Genomic DNA, 26,413 nt, shown 5'->3' with positions numbered 1-26,413 from the left:
CCCTGCGTTTATTAAAGAGTCGAGCACATCACTTAATAAAGATTGAACCGTTGTTACCGAATGGTGCTGAAAAATAAGCACTTCCCCCATTTAAACCCGTTCAAAATACTCCCCTTTAATCGCACAACCTGGCGACCTTGGATTGAACGCGACACCCACTTCAGTGCAATGCGAGCGACTGTGAGGGAGCAGACTATGATTACACGGGACAGCGAATTGCTCGGCGCTGAAATCCATTGCTCGTGAGGGCTATATAAGTAATGCGATGATTGAATCCATGATTTCGGGTGTCCGGTCAATGCTCCACTGTTTTTTCAACATTACCTATCGATAAGCAGAAGCCACCTGCCACAGCCGTAATGGGTATTACTCGGTCGATCCACGTTTGAGCCTTAAAAGTGTTGCTTTTAATTGAAAATCGAAAAAGAAGTCGGTAAAGCAGCAGGATATGTTCGGTATCAAGATACTCGTTTACTTCCGGCATTGATTCACTTTGCATGATGATGCTAATCCAATTCAAATCCATGAAAATGAGGCGTGGAGCTGCCACGGAAGACTCGAGTTGGGTTACGTTAGGTCACGCAACTAAACTAGCTCCGCGGTAGTGCCGGGAGTGTCGCACGGAATTGAAGGCGCGCGGCGCCCCACAGCTAAACTGGGCAGCTTTCCTCGGGGACTGTAAATGACGGAATGTCTGGTACCATCGTGAGATCAAGGCTCATCTAAATATGGACAGATTTTTTTTTTCTTTTTTCTTTTTAGAAATTGCTCGTTTAAATTTCTCGAAGATACAAAAGCAGTCTTTATCCTCGATTGTAGTTCATTTAGTAGAAAAGCATAAAAATCTGCTTCAAAATCGGAAAGACTTATGTACAAACAAGGTGGAGAATTGTTGCTGGGTCCACACCATTTTTTTTCACTTATGTACAAATAAAGTAGGTAACATAGAGCTGCGTGCCTGCAAGAATTTTAGTACCTCACAGTTCCTGTTGATTTAGTTCATTTACAAAAAGTGAGCTGAATATTAAAATCGATAGACATAATGAAAGGCAAAGAAGACTGTGAGAAAATGAAGCGATCCCATTGGTTGGAACGGGTGGTGCTTAGGTAGAGACTAAGGGGGAAGTGGTGGACTACTTATGGGGTTTCACGTAAGTTTCCGTAAGGTTGTGTATCTTCATTTGTCCATTACTACCAACCGTTTCTACTGATAGCATCGCTTCATTTTCTCCTTACTTCCTTTATCAATCGCTATTACTATTGATTTGAATAATCAGTTGGCAGTTCCTTTCAGCATAAGGGTGGCAATTCGCATACGATAAATACAAGACGCGAATACTTAAGTAGGTATATAAACAAGGCTGCATAGAAGATGTTTACTAGCCTACCTTGAAAATTGGAGACGAGTTAGTAATGTGAATAACCATCGTACCCTTTTCGTGTCGATTCTTTTTGGGTGGTTTCACGGTAACTGGAATAGTTTTGTCGCCGTAACAGACAACACATTTTTCGGTCATACTTTTAGTAGAAATGATAATCACTCGAATTTTTTCGCATTAATCTTCAAAGGGTTACGTATTATAACGCTTTCTAATGATTTATTGCTCTACTTCTCAATTAATATTATGTAAATTCCAAAAAGGTGGTGACTGTTACGCGGTAAAAAGTCATGCAGCGTAACAGACAGCACATTTTCGGCCATTTATATATTAAAATTGAAAATTAGAGCGATAAATCTTTGGAAAGCGTCATAACACGTAACCCTGAGTAGATTAATGCGCAAAAAAAATCGAGTTTTTTATCATTACTAGTAAAAATATGGCCGAATAATGTATTGTCTGTTACGGCAACAAAACTATTCCAGTTTTCGTGAAACCACCCTTTTGCTCAAAATGTCCACTCAGGAAACGCCAATGGAGGATTGTAAATGATATGTCAGGGAAAGTTCAAGGACTCGTCGAATGAACACTGCTTGAAATACCATAATTAAACGTGGAATGATAAACGAAGTGAAATTTCGGACAAAGCAGGGTGGCTCTTTAAATCGCGGAGATAGGCCTCTGCGCGGGGCCCCCTGGCGACAAAGCTGTTGGAACAATAAACCCATTAACGTCCCATAAATCAAAATAAGCGAGAAAAGCTCTGGAGACTGTAGCCTCAGCGCAGCGCCATATGACACTTCGATACGTTTTTCAGGAGGCCTTCCGATATATCTGTAGATTTTTCAATGAGTTCCCATCTATGGCGGGAAAAGTATCGAAATTCGACCCATCGGCGCCCAATATTCACCCGTGTTCTCTGCTTAGCACCATTATGGTCGTAATCCTTTTGTAGCAAATTCTGCGGAGACTTAATTGAAATCTCAGAGGTTCTAAGACGACGCTCTTTAAGATTATGTGAGAGACAAAAATTATCTGCTTCTATTTGAGTAACTTGAGTTTGCAAACTTACGGAGGCTTTACTCGTGAAATATAATCGGCCACGATTACACTCACACATATATGTAGATTGCCTTTCAAAGGACTCTGAGACGTCTGAGATACGGGTAGGTAACTAACCAATTGAATACCAATTGAACTACGAGCTCAAAAAGAGAACGGCTAAAATTCAAGAGTAACAAACACTCCCAAGAGGTTGTATGAAACTTTCCGAATGAGAGATTACAGAGCCAATGTGGCCGATCTTAGTCAAATGCCCTTGATAAACGAGGAAATTTTGTTCGGACAATAATCTTTCAAAGCTGACATTGATGAGTAGATATCTGAGCCAACCGGCTGAAAGTGTTCTATCTCGACCTATTTCTCGTTCACAGTATTTCTCTGAACGCGACAAAGTTCACCTCACTAACTATATTAAAAAGTCTAAGAGAGTAGGCCTTTGCCTCGCTGTGTTAATTACAGCGACAGAGCACAGGGGAGAATTACATGAGCCACCCTGCGCCGTCCGCAGCGCGCATGGCGCACGACCTGCCTTTATTCATCTAGCGTTGAGAGTTCATTCATTACTTCACACAACAAGTGTGTAATTTTAAAAGCCGAAAATTTAAAAAAAAATTACACCTAACCTAACTCGAGTTTCTCTGCTAGGGAGCTCTCCACGCAAGAAATCGTCCAACACCCGCCCGCCGAGGGAGCCGCGGGCCGCGGCATGCTGCCAGCCCGAAACGCGCACTGACGCCTACAAACCTAAGGGGCTACTTCACGCATTGCGCAATGCTTGAAGTATCCTCTTAGGATTGTAGGCGTCAGTGCACGTTTCGAGCTGGCAGCACGCCGCGCCGCGCCGTGCCGCAGCGTGCTATGAACTTGACCACAATTAATAGGTCAGGGTGTTAAAATGTAGGCAATTTGACATCAAATTCGAAATTCGCGACTCAAAAAACATCAGTCGCGAAACTTTCGTGATCTTTCAGTCATTATCCGGCTTATTTCTTCCTATTCTTGAGTTTTGGACCATAGTGCGCAGGGGGCGGCGGCGCTCATGAAATTCTCCCCTATACTCAATCGTAGTTACAGTCTTATTTCGATGGGTTACAAATTCCTCGCTCTTTTAAGTCCAAATTGAAGTTGGCTCAATGATTACTGGTAATGGGCAGGTTATCAACGCACGCGCGTGTTTGTCAACTTTGATGCAAATTTAATCCAGTGGTAAAAAGTTTTCTTCGCTGACGGACTTAACATGCTTTACCTCCCTTTCAGCAGTAGCCAGTGGCATGTACAAACATTTGCGGGAAGACTCTTTAATTTTGAGGATTTTAACTTGTAAAAAGTAAAATAATTTGAAAGCTGCCAAATTTGCTAATTCGGAAATCCTTTTTCGGGTAAAATTAATACCTAGCATTTTTATGAATCTTTTCTAGCTAATTTTCGTAACTTTTTCAAAATTCTTAAAATCGTTTTGTAATTTAAAGATTGTAACGCATTTTACTTCATTTCGCTTCGCAATTCATTTCAATATGATCAATTCTTAGAACATCACAAAGTCCTAATGATAACTTTTTTGCTTCTTCCGCACTCCCCTTCGTTTTTTAAGTAAGTATTTTTTATTTTCAATTTTCCCTCTTCCATTTTATTTATTCATTTATTTTTTTTTATCCATCTATCCATTTATTTATTTATTTATTTATTTATCTATTTATTTTTTTATATATTTATCATTTTTTTTGGAGGAGCAGATATCGTTCCACTATCTTCTTCTTATACACCTTCGCATTTGTGTTGGATTTTCAGGATGGGAATGCCCACAGAGTAAGAACGGAGGGATAACCTCTTCAAAGGAGCGTGATGCTTGGACATAAATCATAGACTATGGCAAGTTAAAGCCTTAAAAGAAAGCCACGGAGTGGGAGCTCAAAAATAAAAGCGACAGAGGGGCGTTTGCGCCTCTGTTATAAATCTCCTTTCGATCATTACAACTTCGTCGCCAGATTCAGTAAAAACCAGAGAACTTCTTCTTGAGTACTGTTTTCAAAAACGGGCAATGCAACAATGCAAACACAGTCAAGTTTAGGTACTTTATTCAGCCTGACACTTGAAATTTAACTGTTCCCTTCGACAAAAAAAGAAAGAAAAAGAAAGAAAAAAAAAATACGAAACAATTAAGCGAAAGTATACTCCTTACTTTCGCGAAGGCTAATTTGAGAGATATTCATTTTTGCCTAAAAAATATTTGTAACATAATCAATTTTAAAGGGAAGTTTTATGGAGGTTTCTCAGTAGAATTGTTTATTTTTTAGGAGAAAGATTGTCGAACATTATTTTTGGCATTTATATTTATTTATTCCATACACATTCGATACGTGTGTGTTTTACATAAATTTGACATATTTACAATAAAAACAATTGATTTCTGCCCTATATTCTCGTGCAATGGATACCCGTTCTCCTTTTACTTTTAAGTGCGAAGGATTAGATCGTATGATACAACTATTTTGACTTGTAAGTCGCTCAAATTGCATAGCTACTTATATTAGGGAATTTCAAGTTCCTTATTCATACCTTTATTTACATTCCTTCTGCGCGTTGCCTCTGCCAAAGTACGTTTTGCTGTTGACAGCCGCAAAACCTATCTCGATCTACAACGCCGCAGCCTCCTTAACACATTTACTTTAAGTAGACAAACGATGAGCATTATTCCTCGGAATTTTTATTAATTTTCCCTCAGAAAAATAAGTTAAACATTTTTCTTCCCCCTTTTTCTCTCTGCCTCTTTTAAAATCCTCTCGATTCTAATAAAATAATTTTTAAGATGCTCGATGGACGGGGTGAGGAAGGGGAGTAAGACGTTCGATGGGCTGTAGTGAGGGAAGGGAGTTTAAAGCCCGTAAGTGGGAACCACGGGTGTGGGTGGGGGTGGAGTGTTGGGGGTGTAGTAACCCAGTGGGTTTCCCTTTGCGTTGTTGTTTACTCTAGCTTCCGTCCTCTGTTTCTCTTTATTCCCTTCATAGTTGGCTTGAGTTCTCTGTTTTTCAGTAATTTCAGTATCGTAAATGAATGTCTGATATAGATTCATTCAAGGCTACAATCGTAGTCGAGATCCAATATAAAAAATTAGGACTACTTCGATAAAATACACTAAACGTAACGCCTCTAATCCTGTATGTAAGCATCATTCACTGAAGCAGTGGCGTGGCGTGAATGATAGATTATTGATATTTCCCCATTTGAATCCGTGGTAAAGAATCGATTATTAAGGTGTTCTTTGCGAATACCCTGATAATCGATCCTTTTCCATAGGTTTAAATGACAGATCAATCGATATATCGCAAAGCACGCCACGCCACTGCGTGGCTGTCAGCCCTCCAATCTTGTACAAACATGCACAAATGGATGTCACCTTCATTATGTCCTATTTCCGTTCAGCTCTTCGTAAAGGTTGACAAACCAACATATTAAGCATTGATGACAGGTGAAAAAACATGAGCCTGGATTCCAATCGGAAAAAAATATTGATGAAAGGATAATCAGGGAGATGCTCAGACATGCCAATGACGTGTTCATGTGTATTGTTAGACGCACGTAAGTATATTTTTTTATATTTCTGGTTGCTAGATCCAAAAACGATCAAGGTTTTCATCATCATGTACCAGTTTCTTGAAACATCGGATTTTTTCTGGAAAAGTAAGTACAATTTTTATGTAGGAGTACGTTCATTTAGAAAAAACCCAACATAGTAGGAGGAAAGTGTTATAATTTTTGAACTCGAATATGCCAATGATAGATTCAGAAATTTAAGTAAATCACACCTATCAATTTTTAAAAAACCGGGATTTTTCAAATACGAAATTTAATAACGCTCGTTTTTACATAGGCTGCATGGGTAATTTTGAAAAAATCTAGCTTAATCGATGTTGAAATAAATCCGCAATCCAATAGTAGCACTTTGATGGCTCGACCGAAAAAAAGGAGGAAAGACTTGCAAGGGCGCTCATCCAAAGGTCTACTTTAGCAGTTATTGCATCATTGATATGCTAAAGAGACGGAGGATGACGCGGCTGGCGCTCGACGACAGGTGACCAGAGCGTGAGGTTTAATTGTTCCTCATTCTCACGCTCTCGAGTAGAACATGTTTACACGTAGACGGGACGAAAATAGACGCGCCTCCCAGAATAACCCGAGTATGTTTAATTCCGGTTATTTCCTCTTTATTGACTCCCTTACTTTTCCTTCCAATCTCATTGATGCGCGCATCGGTATTTACTCCCTTAACTCGACGACCCTTGACGCCCCCCCCGAGGGGGGGGGGGGGGGGTCAGCCCCTTCGATGGGATCAATTTTTGCCCTCAACTCCGTAACGACGTATCGATTGAAAAGTTGAACTCAGCGCCGATGGCCGATGGGTTTAACACGCTCCGCTTAACAGTTCGCACTTTGAAATTTTCGTGACTGTTCCTTCCATAAACAAAGTACAGGGAACTACACTGCCGTGCTAAGGAAAAACGTCGTATGAACCTCCAGGCGTTGCCAAATTTCCTCTGATAAAACGCGAATTTCCCAGTAAATTTATGAATATTTTCATCCAAATTTTTCGGATAATTTAGTTCGCAATTTCACCTAAAGATTCTGAAAATATGAAGGAAAAATATTTATAACTTTCCTAAGAAATTAACATTTTATCGAAGGAAATTTGGCAACTCTCGAATGCTCATACGGCGTTCTTCCTTAGCACGGCAGTACAGGGTACACAGCAGCGGGTATCTTTCTGCGTAATACCTATTTTCTTGTCCTTCAAATTTTCTCAAGGGCTCACGGAAAATCACAATTAGATGTAAATTTAATTACACTAAAATACTATGCTCAAATATAGTCCGTAATTTAATATTTAATGCTTAATCAAACAATGCGTCAAATAACAAATGATGAATTTCGTATTTCGATTCACAAGACATAGCTCTATCTGCAGGTAAGAATGGGGAAACGCAACACTTACGAGTGGAGCATTAAGTTTCCCCTCTGTATAATGTATTAAGATCGGTAATAATTCCACTTCACTAGGTCAACGAAATAATCACCCTTAATATTTATTCTCCTGATAAAATTACCTTTCCTGCGAATGATTTTTTCCCAAAGTTATTATTTCCGGTTTCCATTCATGAAATAGCGAAGGTCGAGGGTGACACGTTACTTGCTGATTACATTATATTGTTATTGAATTTCCCGGTAGCTATGCAGTTCCCTGAGGTATGAAATGTTTGTTTAACAAATCATTCTTGTTTACAAAATTTGTAATTACAAGTTGTTGCACAGCTCCCCCAAGTCCCCCACACAGGCTACTAATTGAGTTTTATTTTACCGCAATGGCCGATCAATTGAATATTTCACGAGCCTTGGCCCGTTATTGGCGTTTGAAGAGCCAACACCGAATTATTTTCTTCTCTGACTGATGTTTCATTAAAAAAAAGAGTCTTTTTTACGGAATAATATTTTGAGAGCTAGAGACCACAGACGAAGGGGCATTTTGGTGCACTAAATGGTGTCTCTGAATGAATTGTAATAGCGAGCCATTAGACATGCAAAGTGAGAATTAAAGTTCTTAAAATGCTGGCTCCTTGATGTAATCACTGACTGCAACGATAACCAAGACCAAGACCAAGACCAAGACGAAAGGACGAAACCCTGAAAGTGCATTTCCGAGAAGACACGGCAAAAAAAAAAAAAACTTTCAACTACCCCTGAGACTCATGGGTGGCTCATAACTGGAAGTGGGTGGTGGAAAACTTGGGATGCTTAATTAAAATGCAATTTCCAACTTCATACGCTTTCCTTATTGCAGCTGACGCAAGACCAAAGGGCGTCTTTTGGAGAAAGAGGCTTCCCCAAACAACCCATAGCCCCACACTTCTCTCTCTGAATTGTCGATTGAAAAATAATTTTATAAAGGACTTTTTCTACTGGCCTATTGTTGCATTGTTAAAGAATATTCAATTAAAATTCAAGGAATGACGTCGATTCGCTCTCCATAAGGAAAAATGAAATAGTATAGAGAATATTTTGCAAATCCGTGATCAAAATACGAGGTTTGAGAATGCCATGCTCCGGCGATTAGTAGGGCACTGGACTAAATCCTGTAATACTGCCGTGCTAAGGAAAAGCGCCGTATGAACACTCGAGAGTTGCCAAATTTCCTGGGATAAAACGTTTACTTTTGAGGAAACTTATGAATATTTATTCTTGAAATTTTCAGACACTTTAGATCAAATTACAAACAAAATTACCCGAAAAATTGGCAGAAAAATATTCAAAAAATTTCTTGAAAATTGGTGATTTGCCAGAGGACAGTTGGCGTGAAACATGTGGTCCAACTTGCATGAACGAGCATTGCCAAATCCGGCAGCGCATTATCAAGTTTTCGGATCTCAGCATCGAGAGAGGTTCTTGGAAAATTCATTAAAGGCGGGACGGCAGGAGTGGCAGGACTGCAGGACGCAGATCCTTCCCCGCTGCGCATCGAACTTTGATTAGCTCGTCTTACTTCGAATAGAACTTTGAAAAACAATCATTAGGCTTCGTGATTTTGCATCGTCGTGAATTATCGTGTGAGCGCTGCGGCTGCGGCTGCGGCCGGAATTACTCAACGCGATGGAGTTTCATTGTAAACTTACCTATTTGTTTTTATAAACTTGAGTCTTCAAATGGAACTGACGGTGGAGAGAAACCAGACGAATGGAAGGAAAACTGTTTCGTTGTTCAGTTTCGTTGTCACGACAATCTCAATGATTCGGCAGATGGTCAAATTTTAGATGCACATTTGCCGACATTTTCAAGACGTTTTACAAATATTTCCAGGGCCGCGGATTTACCTACTTGCCGCACATGGGCCGCCAGTATTTTGCCGCCCTCTTTCTCATCCGTTTTGAAACATCGACTTTAACCAACAGGGGGAGGGGTGCATAAGACGCGTTTACTCGTGTTGAACACATTTTTTGCGAAGGCCCTGTCAACACTACTAGCAAAAGTTCACGGAACTTTGCGCGAAAGTGAGTTCCGTAAACCTATCTCTGTGTGACAAGGCCTTCCATTTATAAGAAATGAACGAAAAAATTATGAGAGAACAAACACATACGTATGGTTTAATTATCTTAACTTCCGCCACCCCCGCCGCCGTGCCGCGCTGATCGCATACTGTGTTTGACGCAATGCGTGAAGTATTCATGCAGTCTTGTAGGCGCTATGCGTTTCACGTCGACCGCCGCGCCTTGGCTTCTCCTTTTCATCACAAGTCCTCGTCATTATTGCTCTCTGCACCGCGCCGCTCCAGGCCATATTGCAAGTTTGGTTTCTCTCTTAACTCGACTAATTAAAGGTGCTGTCTCTTGTATCACCAAAAGACGGAAAAATTAAAAATTACTATACTATTAGGAAATAAGAGATTTTGTCGCCGTTTCTCGTTTGTAATTTTTTTTTTCGGAATACGATTTTTTTTTTATACCTACATTTAAATAAATTGTAAAAAATTGATTTTTTGATTTTTTTTAAATTTATTGACATAATCAATAACAGAAGTGTCACTACTACCGTAACAGAGACATCGGTGTATCTATTGATTAGGATTAACATAAGTTTGAAGTTATAATTTAATGCGAACATATAATGGATAATGATATCTATTATTCTGAGTTATGATATGTAATATCATACTCGTAAATTTAACTTAAGATGTATAAAGTAAGAAAATACAGTATTTATGAGTAAGCGTTTCATCTTCGAAGACTCCTTTTCTACGCTGGGTTGGAGGTTGGAGTTTGGAAGTTGGAATTTACTTGGAATAAATCTCTATAGCCGGCAACTTCTTGTCCCTTTACTTTTTCGCCTTTTATTTGCATGCATTGTTCCAATGTTCCACGCACCGCTCGCGCTCCTCGGACAAATGCTCCTCGTTGGCATAGCGCATAGCTCGTATTCTCGCATAAATAGCTCGTTCCGAATTCTGTCCCTCAGAATCCAGCCTCATAATAACTTGGAAACGGTAACCACACCAGAGTTGCCTGTCTCCCGATAATAAGGGCTCTTTTCGCCACTGACGGTGACGAAAGTTGACTTCACATTATCTGAGGCAAGTTGAATGAGGGCTCAAAGCTGTCACGGAGAAAAATTTTCTGTTGGATTAATAGAAATTCAAATCAATAATTCCCGGAAGGGAATTCTCGTAACGTCAACAGAAAATCTCTTTGTTTAAAATGGCGTGTCTGTTATTTTAGAGATATATTTTAAAGAGATTTCAAGTTTACTCGACGAGGATTCTCGTCCAGGAACTATTCGGTAACTAAAAATTTTTCACAATTAAAACAATTATATCTCCAATAGAGTTGCAATATTAATACAACATATCGCGGTTTCTTCGTTGATGAACGTTACATGAATGGTGGGTAAAAGTGACTGTTTTCTAAGAATTTGATCAAATCATGAATAATTTACGAATAAAACAGTTTTTTTTGGCTGCGCAACTTTCCATGAGTCCCCTCTCCTCCCTTTGAAAATTCCTTCCATTTTACAACTATGAAATTTAGACGGATGAGGGTTACGACCAACTTATAACCATGCGCCGTCTTTACTTTACCGCGTATACCTACAATATTTAGGTGAGATCGCAAATTAATCGATGGTAGTTTATTAGTTATAGCTTATCAATGGCAAGGCAACAGGTCGGTGGAAGTTTGCATGGAAAAGTGATCGGTCATTCTATGTAAAGCATCATTATGTGTGAGTTGAACTAAAACGTAAGTTGTAACACCGAGAAAATTGCATGGTTTTGCAATATTTGGACGGAGTTAAACAGAAAGGAACCAAGCCACATCGGGATCGAAGCGAGAAAATGAGGTTTAAAGTTTGGCTCCTGCATAAGACTCAATGTAAAAGACAAACTTCAAGTTCAATTTCTGCAAAATGTTCTCCAACAAAAACTTTGAATTTTTGGCGATAGATAGTAGAGCAGTGGTTGAGTTCAAAACCACTCATAACTCAATCTTTTCCAAAATGTGGGTTGGTTCCCTTCTGCTTAACTCAGTCCATTTGTAGAATTGCTTTGTTTTGCATGGTTACCAAGACAGGAATGTTAAACATTCACAGTGAAGGCAATTATGTCGGTAATCGTTACTGTTCTCAGTTTTGGAAAAAGGGAGACTTTTGCAATTAACATTCTCGATTCCAAAAAATATTTTTGACTGCATGAAAATTAAAATCACTAGTTCTTCAGTGTTCAAGAGTGAGTTGACGCTACGAAGTCCTGGAAATACCTACTCTGATTTTGAGAACCGTTTTTACGTAAAGACTATCAGTTTCTTAAGCAAGTGCTTCCCCTCATTTTTTTCTTCTTTCGAAAAATGTTAAGCATGAGGATACATGTTTGCGAGCAATGTGGCAACCTGCCCTCAAAACTTGAGCAGAATTACGTGTTCATGAATATTTTCGCCGCAGGCCGTCCCCCCCCCTTCCCGAATTCAAAACAAGTGCCGTTCCTCATCCGCTATATCGGATGCCGCTGCTTATATTTTTCCTCCTTAAAATTGATATTCATCGGGAAGTTATAGCATTTCCAGTTTATTTTACATTTATTCGAGTTGCTGCAATTTTTAGTCAGTACTACTCCCGTGTGTAAGGTAGTTCAGTGGGATCGATTTGAATTTGAATATTAAGCTAAGATTCAGATAAAGCTCCGCGGTGAAGCCGGCAATTACCTCCGCTTTGCATGCTTTGAATTTTAAGTGTTCTGTAGGTATGCTCTTAGGCTGAATTACGACTTCAATGGCAGTGACAATAGATATGAGTTGACGCAATAAAAAGCTTGCCTCGGAGCGGATCCTCTAAAATGACGGACAAAATAAGTTGTTGTTGTTGTTTTTGTTTTTCTTCTTCTTCTTCTTCTCTCTTCCTTTTTATCTCCTTACCTCAAGCCATTTGGAGAAGAGTCGTTTAAAAGATTCCTTGCTTGATGTACCAACTTGCGTATCGGTATACTGCCGTGCTAAAGAAGAACGCCGTATAAGCCTACAGACGTTGCCAGGTTTCCTTCAATAAAAAACCGGAATTACTGGGAAATTTGTGAATTTTTTTCCCAAAATTTTTAATCTAAAATTTCTGAAATTTTCAAAGAAAAATATCCATGAATTTCGTCAAAAAAAACATGTTTTATCGAGGGTAATTTGACACCTCTCGAATGTTCATACGGCGTTTTTCCGTAGCACGGCAGTATAGAAATAAAAAGGAGGTGAAAAAACCACACAATTCAACAACAATAAGCCAATTTGAGATGAGGCAAGGAGCAACATACCAACTCTATCTAACTTGCAATTTTCCACAATCTTACACATTTTCCAAATTCAATATTTACCAAAGACTTTAAATTAGTTTTTATCCTGCTCTCGCACGCTTTTGAGACCTAGACTTGCGAATCCAAGTTCAATCTTGGATCATCCTAGAACACAAGTAGCATAGATTGTAATGAACTGGGATTGCGTAAAATTATTGCTGCGGCATCGAATTGTTGTGTGTGTTGCCTACCCACGGATTGAAGGGGAACTTCGCGTTGAAATTGTTTCGCATTGAAATTGAACAAGTAGCCTAAGTAGCCATTTTTCATTGAATTGCAAATTGCCTATTTTTAAACACACGAAACTCATGCAGGGCCGGATTTAAGGGGTTGCCACATGGGCCGCAGCCCATGGCGGCAAATTTTGCAATTTCTTTAAATGTAGGTATAAAAAAATCTGATTCAGAAAAAAAATTACAAACGAAGAAAGTGGCAAAATCGCTCATGCCCTGAGAGTATACGAACATAGTAATTTCTAATTTTGTCGTTTTTCGGTGATACAAGAGACAGTACCTTAAAATTAGTCGAGTTAAGAGAGAAACCAAACTTGCAATATGGCCTGGAGCGGCGCGGTGCAGAGAGCAATGATGACGAGAACTTGAGTTGAAAAGGAGAAGCCCTTGGCGCGGCGATCGGCGTGTAACAAATACTAGCGCCTACAAGACTGCATGAATACTTCACGCATTGCGTCAAACGCAGTGTGGTCAGCGCGGCACGGCTCGGCGGCGGAAGTTAAAATCATCAAACCACATTTATGTTTGTTCTTCGATAATTTTTTCTTTCATTTCATACAAATGAAAGGCCTTGTCCACACAGAGATAGGTTTACGGAACTGAACTTCCGCGCAAAGCTCCGTGAACTTTTGCTTGTGTTGACAGGGCTTAAATAACAGGGCTGAGAATGTGTGTGGTATGTCACTTCTTACCGATTTGATTTACCTCTTTTCGTCCGGAATATACGAGGTAGGGAACCTTACTTTTTGGATGACCCTCGTATTTTCTTAGTGTTGAGAGCGCTCGGAGAAATAGAATGGAACGAGAAAGAAAGAATCTCGCGCATGTTTAGAGACCGATACAACCAACAAATATTCATCTATCACTACTTAAATGAGCAAGGCCTTGGACCAACATTTCAGGAACCTAAATTACCCTCTGGTCCCTATACTTCAGTTCTTTTTCAGCCACACGGCGCGGCGCGGCGCAGCGGCGTCTTATTATATGTTTTTTTCTCCAACAGGATCTTGCTTCTTATAGAGATATAACTCAAGTCGGATTTATTCGGTACGAAATCATTCATTGTAGGATGGAGATAAAATACTAACTTTTCAATGCACCAGCCGTGCACGATTCACGCAATATACACAGAGAGTGATGTATGTAAAAAAACTTTTGCTTGAGTGAATAATCTGAACGATAACCGGGATTGGGGTCACAGGCGAAACTTCCCCCATCTCATGACATATGTTGGTGATATTCCTACGGCGCGATTCAGCGATTGATTCGGAAATATTTCTTCATGAAATTTATATGGTGCTCACGCATTTACTTTATGAAGAAAGTTTTTCAACCCATAAGTCACTCGCACACTTCGCGAGGGCTCGACGAATGCGTTAAACCCCCTTCCTCCCTCCCCTCTCCACCCTCGCCTCAACCCCTCACTCATTCGCTCGCTATTTCTTGCGTTTTATGTTCTTTATCGATTCGTACCTTTTTATTTACTGAGAAAGCAACCTAAAATCGCGACATACTGTGTGCAATAAACTTATCACGACGCATGGCTCAACTTATATCAGAGCCGGATTTAGGATTTTGCCGCCCGGTGCCCACAATAATTTTGCCCCCCCCCCCCTCCCCACGACTGTGTAATAGCTTAAAGGAACGCGCGTTGCGCGCGATATGTAAGTTTCGAAAACACGGCAAACGCGAAATCCGACTCAAGAAAGATTCCGAAGAGCATCCGATTCCGAGAGGGTCAAGAAATAATTTCTTATCAGGCGGCAAATTTGCCACCTTGAAGTTGCCCACTTGGTGCGTTTCTGCGGGCTGATTATTGAAATCGATAGACAAAGCTACAGACAAAGAAGACATAGGGGGTAAGGAGCGATCCTATTGGTTGAAATGTGTGGTTGTTATATATAGACTAAGGGAGAAATTGATGGAATAGCTGTCGGGTTTCTCGTGGGTTGTCGTTAGTTAGTCTATTAGCTACTGCCTTTGTCCATTGCAACCACCAGCTTCCACCAATAGGTTCCCCCCATATACCTTTTGTCATCTTTGTCTATGGATTTGTCTATCAATTTCAATAATCGACCCGCTGTTGGCGTAGGTCCGATATGTTCAACCCGGAAACTGAAATGAACGTCGGTTTCAGTTTTCAGGGGTAATTTAACTAAATATTCAAATTAGATGGAAAACAGGGCACGGACGCCACCACTTTTGAGGCGCTTGGACTTAATGATGTTATCAGTATTCAAACGTTACACACCTGTTACACGAATGCTTTGCAATAAAACCCTACAAGGTTTCCGCAAAAGGCGTAGCTCTTGTAAGTTTTTCGCTTACGTCTTCGTCTTAATTACTCCATCACGTGTTGGCGAACCACCATCAACTTTGTAGCGCACTCTGCATACTGCGGTTGTAATCATTTCTATTTTCAGCATTTCACGTTGGATTTTGTTAATGGATGTCGTCAAATTGTTTCGAGGCGTCCTTCAGTTTTATCCGAGGAAATTGAAAATTGACAACAGGCCTCCGGACAAGGCATGACATAGAGATTGAATAAATGAATTGTCTTAACGGAATGTCACGACAAAAACGAATCGCGCAACAGGAGGTCTAAATGTCAACTTCTTAACGAGGTATGTTTGCAATTAACATTGGTTAAATGACAAATATAGAAATGACGTCATTTTTATCACGTAACTTCCGATTGAACTGTCCTCTGCAATAAGTTGTTCTTTTCATTCGGAGAGGAACCTATCTGGCTACTAATCTGACTACCTATCTGAACTAGTTTCTACTAATGGCACCTATGGTGTTTATAAAATGGCTCAGAAATACCAGTTCCCTATTCTGCAGTGTCAAGGAAGAACGCCATATGAGCTTTCAGACGTTGTCATATTTCCTTCAATAGAAACCTAATTTACCAGGAAAATTGTGAATATTTTTCTTCAATTTTTTGGACAATTTTGTTCGCAATTTTATCTAAAACGTCAGAAAATTTCTACGAAAAATACGCATAATTTTCTTCAAAAATACATGTTTTCCCTGGTAAAAATTGGCAGTAGAATCTGTGTTCCAAAATACCATAGACCTACAGCCGGCTGTAAGATTTCCAATAGCTTCTATAGCCGGCAACACAATTTCTTATGGCCTTTTATAGCCGATGGCGACTAAGCAACAGCCTGGCGATAAAGTGTATGCTAAACGTTACTAATTACGGGTGCTAGGACTTAGTGAGTTTTTGAACTACCGCTCTCTTTTTGGGCCGTAGTATCTTGATTTATTTTGTGAGGAAAGCTCCGTACTTTTGGAGGATACCTGCCATTCCTAACATGTTGGAGCGCCTGCAATTTCGTATGATACTGTGCAATACCTCTGGTGGGAAATAGTTGCTTCAAGCGCCGTGGTGCGCTGCGGCGCGGCGCGGCGGCGGGCGAACAGCCAGCGCGTAACGCGCATTGGCGCCTTCAAACCTAACAGGGATACTTCACGCGTTGCGCAATGCGTGAAGTATCCCTGTTAGGTTTGTAGGCGCCAGTGCGCCGCCGCTCCGCTTTGTGTTAGGCTCTAATGTTTAATCTCGTGGAGTCAGCGTTTTTCAACTCATGACTTTGAAATGTGTGCACACTCTGTGTGGATTATTCTCATTATAATTGATGAAAAAAAAAAAAAATGAAGTAAAGGAAAATATAATGTGCGTTTTGTAAATATTAAGGTGATTCCGTACAAACTTAAGGATTTACAAATCACACGAATTTCTACACAATTTCTTATAGCCTTTTATAGCCGATGGCGAAAAAGCAACAGCCAGGCGATAAAGTGTAAAGCCCGACGATAGGAACTATAGCCCGGCTGTATAATTTTTTATCGCTTCGGGTAGCCCGGCCGTATGATTTTTTTCACTTTCTACAGCCAGCTATATGATTTTCTATCGCCTTCTCAGTCAGCTATAAGAACTCTTATGGTATATTTTAAAACGCAGCTCCTATCACAAATTTTTGCCAGGGTTATCCGGGGCAATTTTGCAACTCCAGAAAACCAGTGGCACCATCGTGTTTCTCGCAAACTTTTACATAAGAATCAAGAGTCAAATCGCAAATTCCTCACACATGCAACATCTCCATTGCCGTTGAGTAATTTTCCGTTTAAAAAATAAAGTATATGACAGCGAAGTCTGCGTGCGCGATGTCGCAAACCGAGATACGTGGTTGCGGACTTACACCGTCGATATTCATAATTTTCCTCACATCGAGGGAAATTTGGCAACTTCTGAAAGCTCATACGGCGTTTTTCCTTGGCGAGGCAGTGTAAAAGTGTGTCACCCATAATTAAATCAGGATTCTCCACTCTCCGTGGAATCACATAACTCCGTCCGATTTAATTCAAATTATTGTCGAAATTAACACTTTTGACGGTGCAGGATTCCGCACAGTCGCCTCCAATTTATACAGGGATCCGTTTTGCTTGGATCGTGTAACAGGCTTGGCGACAAGCGCTTATCAATAGCGCTTTAGCTGCCGTGCTAAGGAAGAACGCCGTATGAACATTCGAGAGTTTCCAAATTAGCCAAAATGAGACGTGTATTTTTGAGGAAAGTTATGCTTATTTTTCCTTGAAATTTTCAGATATTTTAGATTAAATTGCGTACAAAATCGTCCGAAAATTTTGGAAAGAAATATTCACAAATTTCCCCTTAAATTTGGTTTTCATCGAAGGAGACATGGCAACGTCCAAAGACTCATACGGCGTTCTTCCTTATCACGGCAGCGCTGATACAACGGTACCAATTATTCTGGTCGGTCTCGATGAGGAGGGGAGCGGCGATTTTCAGGGCTTGTGTTTGCTTGCTCAGCAATCACCAGTGGTTCCGTTTACGAGCTCGAAACGTTTTACAATCGCCATGACCAGCGAGCCCATTTCCAGCACGTTCCCGAATAATTCATTTGAGAAATAATTGTTTCCCTATTGACTCTGGGTAAACCCAAACGGGGTGGATTTCAGTTGCTGTCCAACAATAACAAAATTAAATTGGAGAACATGATGCGAAAGCTGGCGACGGAAATGCTCATCAAACTAGGTAAACAAACTCTCCAAGACGAAAAAAAAAGTTCTAGAGGCCCCGCGCTAGTTATGCATCTAACCGGTTGCAGCTGAGAAGAAGCAGAGGAAAGGGTTGAGATTGAAAATTTTCTACTCGAAGCAATAAACACTAACCCTGCACTAGAAAAAAAAACACATTGGATCTGGAGTCCAGACTCTTAAAAACATCAACAAGAAAAAGTCCTCTTGATTCAATCAGAATCTAGCTTAAATCAAGAACCAAGCCTCTTAATTTAAGCGGATTCCGTTTTGATTCAAGCAAAAATCCGCTTGAATCAAGATTACTTTTTCTTGTCAATGTTTTCAAGAGTCTGGACTCTAGATCCGATGTGTTTTTTCCCAGTGTGTGAATACGAAACTTTAAACTAAAAATCGCCCAGTTGTTAACTTAATTGCAACAGTAGTGCACGTATTTATAATTTAACAAGCTTACTCACTTAATTCTAACAATGGGGTGTACGCATTTCATTTTTCCAAGGTTTCATAAATGGGGACTCTTCTCGAGCTATATGCGTGCGGAGAGATATTTTTCACGAGTTAAGCACCACTTTATGTAATGAATTATACAAAATATTACGGTGAATCTACTAAAATATATAAACCACCCCACATGCCATTACATGTATTAACAGCACTGAATCAAATTTTGTCGTCGTTTTTATATCATGCCTCTAATCATAGACGAAAAATGCGGATCCCCTAATATGCTTTATTCAATTGTAACATCAAGAAATCTACCATCATATTTCATTCTCCATAAAGAAAAACTACAATCAAAATGCATCGTAGCAATTTTGGGTAATTTTTTGGGGATGAAAAAAAAATTAATAAAAAAATTCAATAGAGACTGTTGGTCAGATTTTTTGAGGAAAAATTAAACATGAGCGAGAACTTACAACAATGCATTTTGGGATCCATATTTTCCATCTTTAGCTATCGTCATCCGTTTCCTAACCAAAACGGACTCAAAGCTTCACCATTGGAGAATTTGCACACAAAAATTTTATTGCTTCACCTGAGAGTGCCTAATGAGCTGAGTTCGCAGTATTTTTCATAATTTTTTTCTGACATGGGAAATTGGAGAAAAATAGATTTAAAAGTGAGAAAATATGCCGTCTTGTGACGTCATCTGGCGGCATTTTCCATTTAAACACATGTATGTGAGCAGATTAGGTTATTTTGTCATATTTTTTCCAGTATTTGTCCAATTCAGAAACCAAGGATATCCTCGTGCTCAGTTTTCCGAGTGGTACCATTTTAAAGATGTAATTTTCAAAATTTAAGACACCTGCAAATTCTCCATCAAGCGTTGGAAGCGTGAACATACCAGACAACAACCAAATTACAACATAACTTTTATTTTCAGTGCGATGGTCATTTGTTGGAAAACTACGGCTGAAGAAACTATGAATAGGGCGCGATGAGCTCGGGGAAAAAAAATATCCGTTTATTGAATTTATCCATCGATTAGCAAAGAGATAGGATTTGTATCCCATCATTAGATGTGGCGAATCACGCACATTTCTAGGTATATAGCTTAAATTTTCTCTGATTAAGGAGCGAGAAGAGGTAAGAGGTAAAGACGAACGAAACACTGCAAATGTTACCATTAACGTGTAACGTGGAGCTCGAATGCTTTACTCCAAGCCGGGTGTGGTGTAACTTTGCAGACAAATAGGAGTTTCGTACTAAGTACATCAATTAAAAAGTTTCATGTTAGTTTCGGGCGAGTTGACAACATTAATAATGCGAAAGTTTCCTTTCGCCACTTGAAAACCAGGCTGTCGTTGAAGCTATTTCCCCGATTACTCCCGTTTGAGGGTACTTAAATTCCCAAATTTTCGATTCAGCTTCCACTTTTGGACAAAGGAAGAAGGAGAAAGAGGGTTTGTGAGGTACTACTTAACTTTTAAAATAATCACAGCAATTTTTTTCTCATGAATTTGTAAAATCATCGTATATGTTTGAATATTCTTGAAAGGAAGATCAAGAAAATATATTATCTTGATGAGCTTCACCTTATACCTCCTTACAGTTGAAATTTGCGATATCTCACTCAGTTTGTTTTTGAGAGGAGTGAAGGGCAAAGACGGAGGTTGAACAGTGAGCACTGCCTTTCATGCTTACGTGTCCTCGTTGAATCGCGGAGCCCCTTCAAAAAGCTGTGATACCGCATGTTGACACTAGAGTTCGAATAGTTATCGACCCGCGCCGTGCCGTAGGCAGGTAGAGAATATCTTTTTATTGAAATGTCTGCTGCTCATTCGCTGGTTTTCAGAAAATGCAGTTTCAGATGAAACTTCCGGAGACTATCGTCTTTTACTTTCATCATATCAAAAAAATTGCATTTCTCAGTGGAATCTGAATCTCATTACCACCCACAAATCGGATGAGAGGGACAGAAAATAGAGGGGGCAATGATCCAGCTTTGACAAAGAAAAACTAATCTCGCCTCATGGCGCCACTGCATGTCATTTGAAAAATTTCCCATTTACACTAACGATAGCGTCAATCTGACGCAAAAAACAACCATTTTTCCTTTACCATCATTCTTAGACAACCTTTTCAACAACAACAAAAATAAATAAACAGACAATAAAATAAATTATATGTATTGCGCCTTTAGCAGAAAAATCACGATATACGACTTAATGCATCTTTGTCAATATTAAAATTATAATTTCAATACCTTTTTTTTACCCAAATTTAGTTATAAAAGCTACCATAAAACTGTCAATCCTTTATTTTTCAAATCAAACGTCCAATGTTTTAATCGACTGAATTAATTCGGGTGAAATAAAAATCCGCACGAGAAAAATAACACGGGACAAGTGGAGAAAGCACAGGTTATCGTGCGATAAATATCCTGAAAATGTAGAAAAATGGAAATATCATTGCTCAGCTTCACTGGAAAAAAAAACACATTGGATCTAGAGTCCAGACTCTTAAAAACATCGACACTAAGAAAAAATACTCTTGATTCAATCGGATTTTTGCTTAAATCAAAAGGAAATCCGCTCAAATTAAGAGGTTTGATTCTTGATTAAGCAAAAATCCGATTGAATCAAGAGTATTTTTTCTTGTCGATGTTTTTAAGAGTCTGGACTCTAGATCCATTGTATTTTTTTTTTTTTTTTTTTTTTTTTTTTTTTTTTTTTTTTTCAGTGTAGCTTCTCATACATTTGCGAGGGTACTTACTTGTCACTGGGAGCGTTTCAACTGGTTCCCACCGAGATGCATGAATATTGAATATCAACTCTTGGAATGGCTACACGTTTCACTGGATGTCTCACGTGACTCGCTTTACGGATCGCGTGTTTTTTCGGCGAGTTCGACGCACGAACGCAACTCGTGGCACCGCCGTTTCAAACGCGTCCAACGATACTGACTCGAGTCCCGCGGCCGCTCTCCATCGTGACGGAACGCGACGCGGACGTTTGCGCAGAAAAGGGCTCAAACTCAACGGCCACGCACGCGATCTGCCCTTCTCGCGCCACGCTACATCCCTTGCTCCGAATTTCAAAATTAGTCGACCCGGCGCAACAGGTGAACGAAAATTTAAAATATAGGGGACATTTGGACCGCGTTAAACAGAAAGGAACCAAGCCACATCAGCTATTGCCAAATTTAATTGGGCAATTTAATTTTTTACATGAAAACGGTTGTGCGGATTTTTGTGTAAATTTCAGTGAAAATTTTCCATGGTACGAAGCAAATTCCTTAAAATTTTCAAAAAAATCCGAACAAACGTTCTCTCGTAAAAAAATTAATTGCCCTGTTAAACTTGGCAATAGCTGATGTGGCTTGGTTCCTCTCTGTTAAACTCGGTCCATTTCAGGGTGAAAAACGTCGAAAAATCAAGTTCATCATTTCCTCTTGAAGTTGTATTTTCTCCATTCTAGACGGTCTCTGGGATCTGGGAACATAACTGGTCCCAATTTTTTCAGCATTTTTTTCTTTATACAGTGTCCCCTATTCTAATTTTAGCGGGTCAGAATAATGTTCACTTCATTTGCTGACTGTAAATCAACCAAACGCAAGCTGTGATGACAGATGTTGCTTTGAACTAAATATCAATACATTTTAATGGATTTTTTAATTTTATTTTTTTTTTCTGTATCATGCCGTAGATCCCCAATCATTTGATCGCATGCAACTCCAAGTTACTCGATAAACTGCTCAGGGTCCAAATGCATTGATCGCTGCTGTCAATAACGCAAGTCAATGCCTTAAAATGGCATTTTGATGTGAGAACATGCAAGACATAAGCCGCCGGTTTATCGATGGTCAAATTGGAAGTTGTGTTTCCCTGAAAATCTGTGTCAAAAATCAATGCGTCGCCGAATCCTTTCTTCAGAATGTTAAGCTGATCTTCTGAATTCGCAAGGATGGTGCATTTGGATGACTTTATGTTGCCCTTCACTAGCAATGCCATACTTTCAATTCTTTAAAAGCAAAACTTTTCCGAGGAGAACCTATTGAAAAAAAGAAGAAAAAACAGCCAGTTTAAGAACCCGCTTTGCCTTCACTTTATGTAGATATATTTATCGGAGCTATCGAGAAAATGAGAGAGAGAGAGAACAGCCGGTTTTGAAAAACCTGTGGCGCCAATACCTCAAAAGGCATTTTAAACCACATTCGGTCCCTGATTTTGAACACTTTTAAAATTATTATTAATCATGACTCAAAGATTCGTCGGATCTCGCTTCGCAACCACCCTTGATACCTTTTGATTTTTTCTTTTCATTCAAATATTTTTTTCATTAATGTATATGACTTTAACATGACAAAATTCTGAAACTTTTCACCTCTCTTAATTTAAAAATCTAAATTTTCGTATATACTCCCATTTTCAAAATTCTCTGTAAAGAACGTTCATAGCCTGTGATGCTGAATGTCTTAAAATATACTAACATACTAACTAACTAACTAACTCGCCCTCGAGAAAATACTTAACGTTTGCGTTTAATGAGATTTGACTACGATTAAAATGAAAATGGACTCACAATTTTTTCATTCAGTTAATAGATTCACAGGGGATTCGCAAAAAATATTCAGATCTAATTAAAGCAAAAAACATTTTTTTCACACAGGAGATGAGCGTAAAATTTGACGTCATTTACTTAGTATGATACTAGATGTGTGATCGGGCGAAAGGTGGAAAATGACTGGTCTATGGGTCTCTCCTTATTTTTTATTTCGGCATCGCAGTGCGTCGCCAGTAAGAATCGGCTGATGGCAATCGGATTATTCGCTAGTGGCATTATTGATGTGACGTTCAGACAAATGAAGGATAAGCGAATGGTAATTTACCCGTATGAGTCTGATTTAGAGAAGTGATTAGATTAATGGATTCCAATTAATTAGCTATGATCAATGAACAGATTAAGTCGGTGAAGACGATATAACGGCGTGCATTTATAGGACTTCATGATGAAAAAATATTAGGAGCAGGGACTCTATACCATAGTTGTGATGAAAACTAATTTGTATCCAGATGTTTTGTTTTATTTTCGTCAAAAAAAGGAAAAAATAATCATACAAATCTTAGGAAGTATAAGTTTTCTTAACACTTTTTCAATTGAAATTACTGCCAATTAAGAAAGAATTTGAAAGAAAAATCATTTTTAAGGGTGTGTCGTCCTGCCTGATAAGTGATTTTTATATCAGCTGTTCACATGCACATGTAATTTTATTTGTTCAGAGGGTACTTTTTCGTTGAAAGAGACACCTAATGCCCGCGCCCGCATATTCAAACTTGATTCACAAATGTCTTTTAAGATGCAATTTTCTTCGTTTCTTTCCTGTGCATCAAAGTTTGTGCGGGTGAGGAACTTTCCCCTTAGGATCATGAAAATACTTCCGAGGACACAAGAAAAGAGGGAGTAGAGAGGGGGAGAGAGAAATCTTATTGAATGGATGCGTGGTGAGGTAGCGTGGTTATTAACGCCTTTAGTGATACGACTATTCCTGCTCATCTGCTTGCTAAGTTGCATGTAGAAATAAATGAAGGCGCTCTAGCTTTTCCGGTGCGCAGACGAGTGCCGAGCTGCGCGTCACGTAACTGATAATATTTATTTATCGGCCAGTGATTTGCCGGCAACTGGCCCAATCAGCCAAATCCTTATCAATTACTCGACTGTACAACTTGATCACTCGTACAATTTTTGTGATTCACATCATTCCTTACATTTGCAAACTCAGTACCTAATAGCATATATTTTACTCTCTAACTCGGCAAAAGCCTCAAAATTCGGAGCTATATAATGGGAGCCTGATCAATCCCCTCGCCCAAGCGTTGATCCAAACACTTGTCAAAATATATAGGGATCGACTCTTCTTCATTGAAATAAAATCTTCACTTCTTCATCATCAACGAACCAACATTTAACCCATCATAAAATCAAACTTTCACACCTTCTTGTCAATGTTGAATGTGAGCCGAGAACTTGACCTGTGGGCATCTTGTTTCTTGGCCAAGAGTTATCACAAAATCAGAAGCTAATCTCATTTTTTCTCCTGGAATCTTGTTTGAGACCCTTTAGATGAAAACTTTATGTTTTAGCACTTGCAACTTGTGTATAAACTGAAAAACGACTTAAACTGGCTAGACTTAAAGACTGTCTCGGTTCAAGTGAAACTCAACGAGTGGACGGATTTATGGTTTGGACTGTAGGTGATGTAAGTCACTATCTTGGAGGAGACACCTGACCTGACTGAAGGAGTTTATGCTTGCTTTTTCACTATTATATGTATAATACTACTGAAGTTTTATAGATTATAATTATACATTGAGTTACCTCACAAAAAATTGAAGAGGGATGTTTCTGTCAGGTTGAATAATTTAAGGTCCAGATGAGTGACCGATTGGATGCTTCGCCACTGGAGGTAGTGCAAGCGGAGGATTTGTAACCAAAAGTGGCCAATCTGTTGATAACATGTGGTGCTGGTAGATCCACAACCAAATGAGAAGCACTTCCCAAGAGGCTTGTTCGCTTCATCTCTGTACCAGGGAAGGCAGTTGACAGCATCATCCTTTGCTGCTCATTCGCTCCGAACACTTTACATTCGCTCCCGTCCAGTTTACCTTTCACTATCAACGCCATGATAACTGTCCTACTTAGATTTCCCTTCAAAAAGTATGTATACCGCCTGGAAGAGAAGAGAAAAAACAAACATTATTTGTCAGCTGGATTAGATCCATTTATACTGAAAATGAAGCAGTAAGCGCGCTAGGAACTTTCAATTCGAGAGAATTTAAGAAAATTCAAGTTTCCAGTAGAAAAAACCCCTCCTTCTATCAAGTTTGACAAAAATCAATAAAACGGGAGGCGCACGTCGCACGATGAGTAAGGCTCTCACAGTGAGAAACGATAGCAGTCAATTTACAAACGTTGGTGCGCCTTCATTTTCGTGTATATGCAACACCTTTGTAGTGGAATGCTTGCTCAGAGCGCCCTCTACAGTATGGAATGAACTTGATGGATGGGCTGACAATGAGAGGATCGCGATTGCCGCTGATATTTTGCCAAGCTAAGGAAGAACGCCGTATGAACATTCAAGAGTTTTCAAATTTCCCCGGATAAAACATCCATTTATGAGAAAAGTTATGTATATTTTTCAGTGAAGTTTTCAGACATTTTAGATTAGATTGCGAATTAAATTATCTCCAAATTTTGAAGGAAAAAACTCAAAATTTTGCCAGTAATTTGGTATTTTGTTGATGGAAACACGGCAACGCTAATGGTTTATACGGCATTTTTCCTCACCACGGCAGTATTGCACTCTGGCGCATGTGCAGTTACACATTAAATGCATGCAGTAAATTAGGTAAAACAAAGCAAAACAAGCAAAAAATCTATCAAAAACTTAAAAAGAAACTACAATAATTGTGACATTTTTAAACGGCCTGTTACCTTATTAATCACACTAGATCGGGAAAAGTTGTCGATTACGTTCGATTCAAATTTCTCTATTTCACAAACTAGCTTCACAAAATCAAACTAAGTAATATTAATTTCGGCACTTTCCGCTCACTCAAACCGATGTGCAAAAAAATAGAAATTGAAGAGAGATTGCAAACAAATGTTTGATACCAACTCCTAAGACCACTGAATGAGGAACATGCGAGTCTTCAACAGTGGAGAGGCGTGAATGATCTATTATCGATATTTCTCCATTTGAAGCTATGGTAAAGAATCGATTATTAAGGTGTTGGTTGCGAACACCCTGTTTTTTCGATCCTTTTCCATAGGTTTAAATGACAGATCAATCGACGTATCGGAAAG

The 26,413-nt window shown here is 39.3% G+C and overlaps 1 protein-coding gene across 1 annotated transcript in view; it reads right to left on the bottom strand.

The window, feature by feature from the left end:
* The window catches only part of LOC109034084 (uncharacterized), a 106,480-nt gene extending 83,132 nt beyond the window's left edge, over positions 1–23,348 (bottom strand). Inside the window, 2 exon segments of the mRNA XM_072300048.1 lie at positions 21,324–22,600; positions 23,064–23,348. The gene's annotated coding sequence lies outside the window, so the exon portion shown is untranslated.
* Between the last annotated feature and the right edge of the window lie 3,065 nt (positions 23,349–26,413).

Source organism: Bemisia tabaci, chromosome 4 (assembly GCF_918797505.1).
Source record: "Bemisia tabaci chromosome 4, PGI_BMITA_v3".
Lineage (NCBI taxonomy): Eukaryota > Metazoa > Arthropoda > Insecta > Hemiptera > Aleyrodidae > Bemisia > Bemisia tabaci.
Note: the sequence above shows the minus strand (reverse complement) of the source record. Positions and strands in the feature narration are given on the sequence as shown.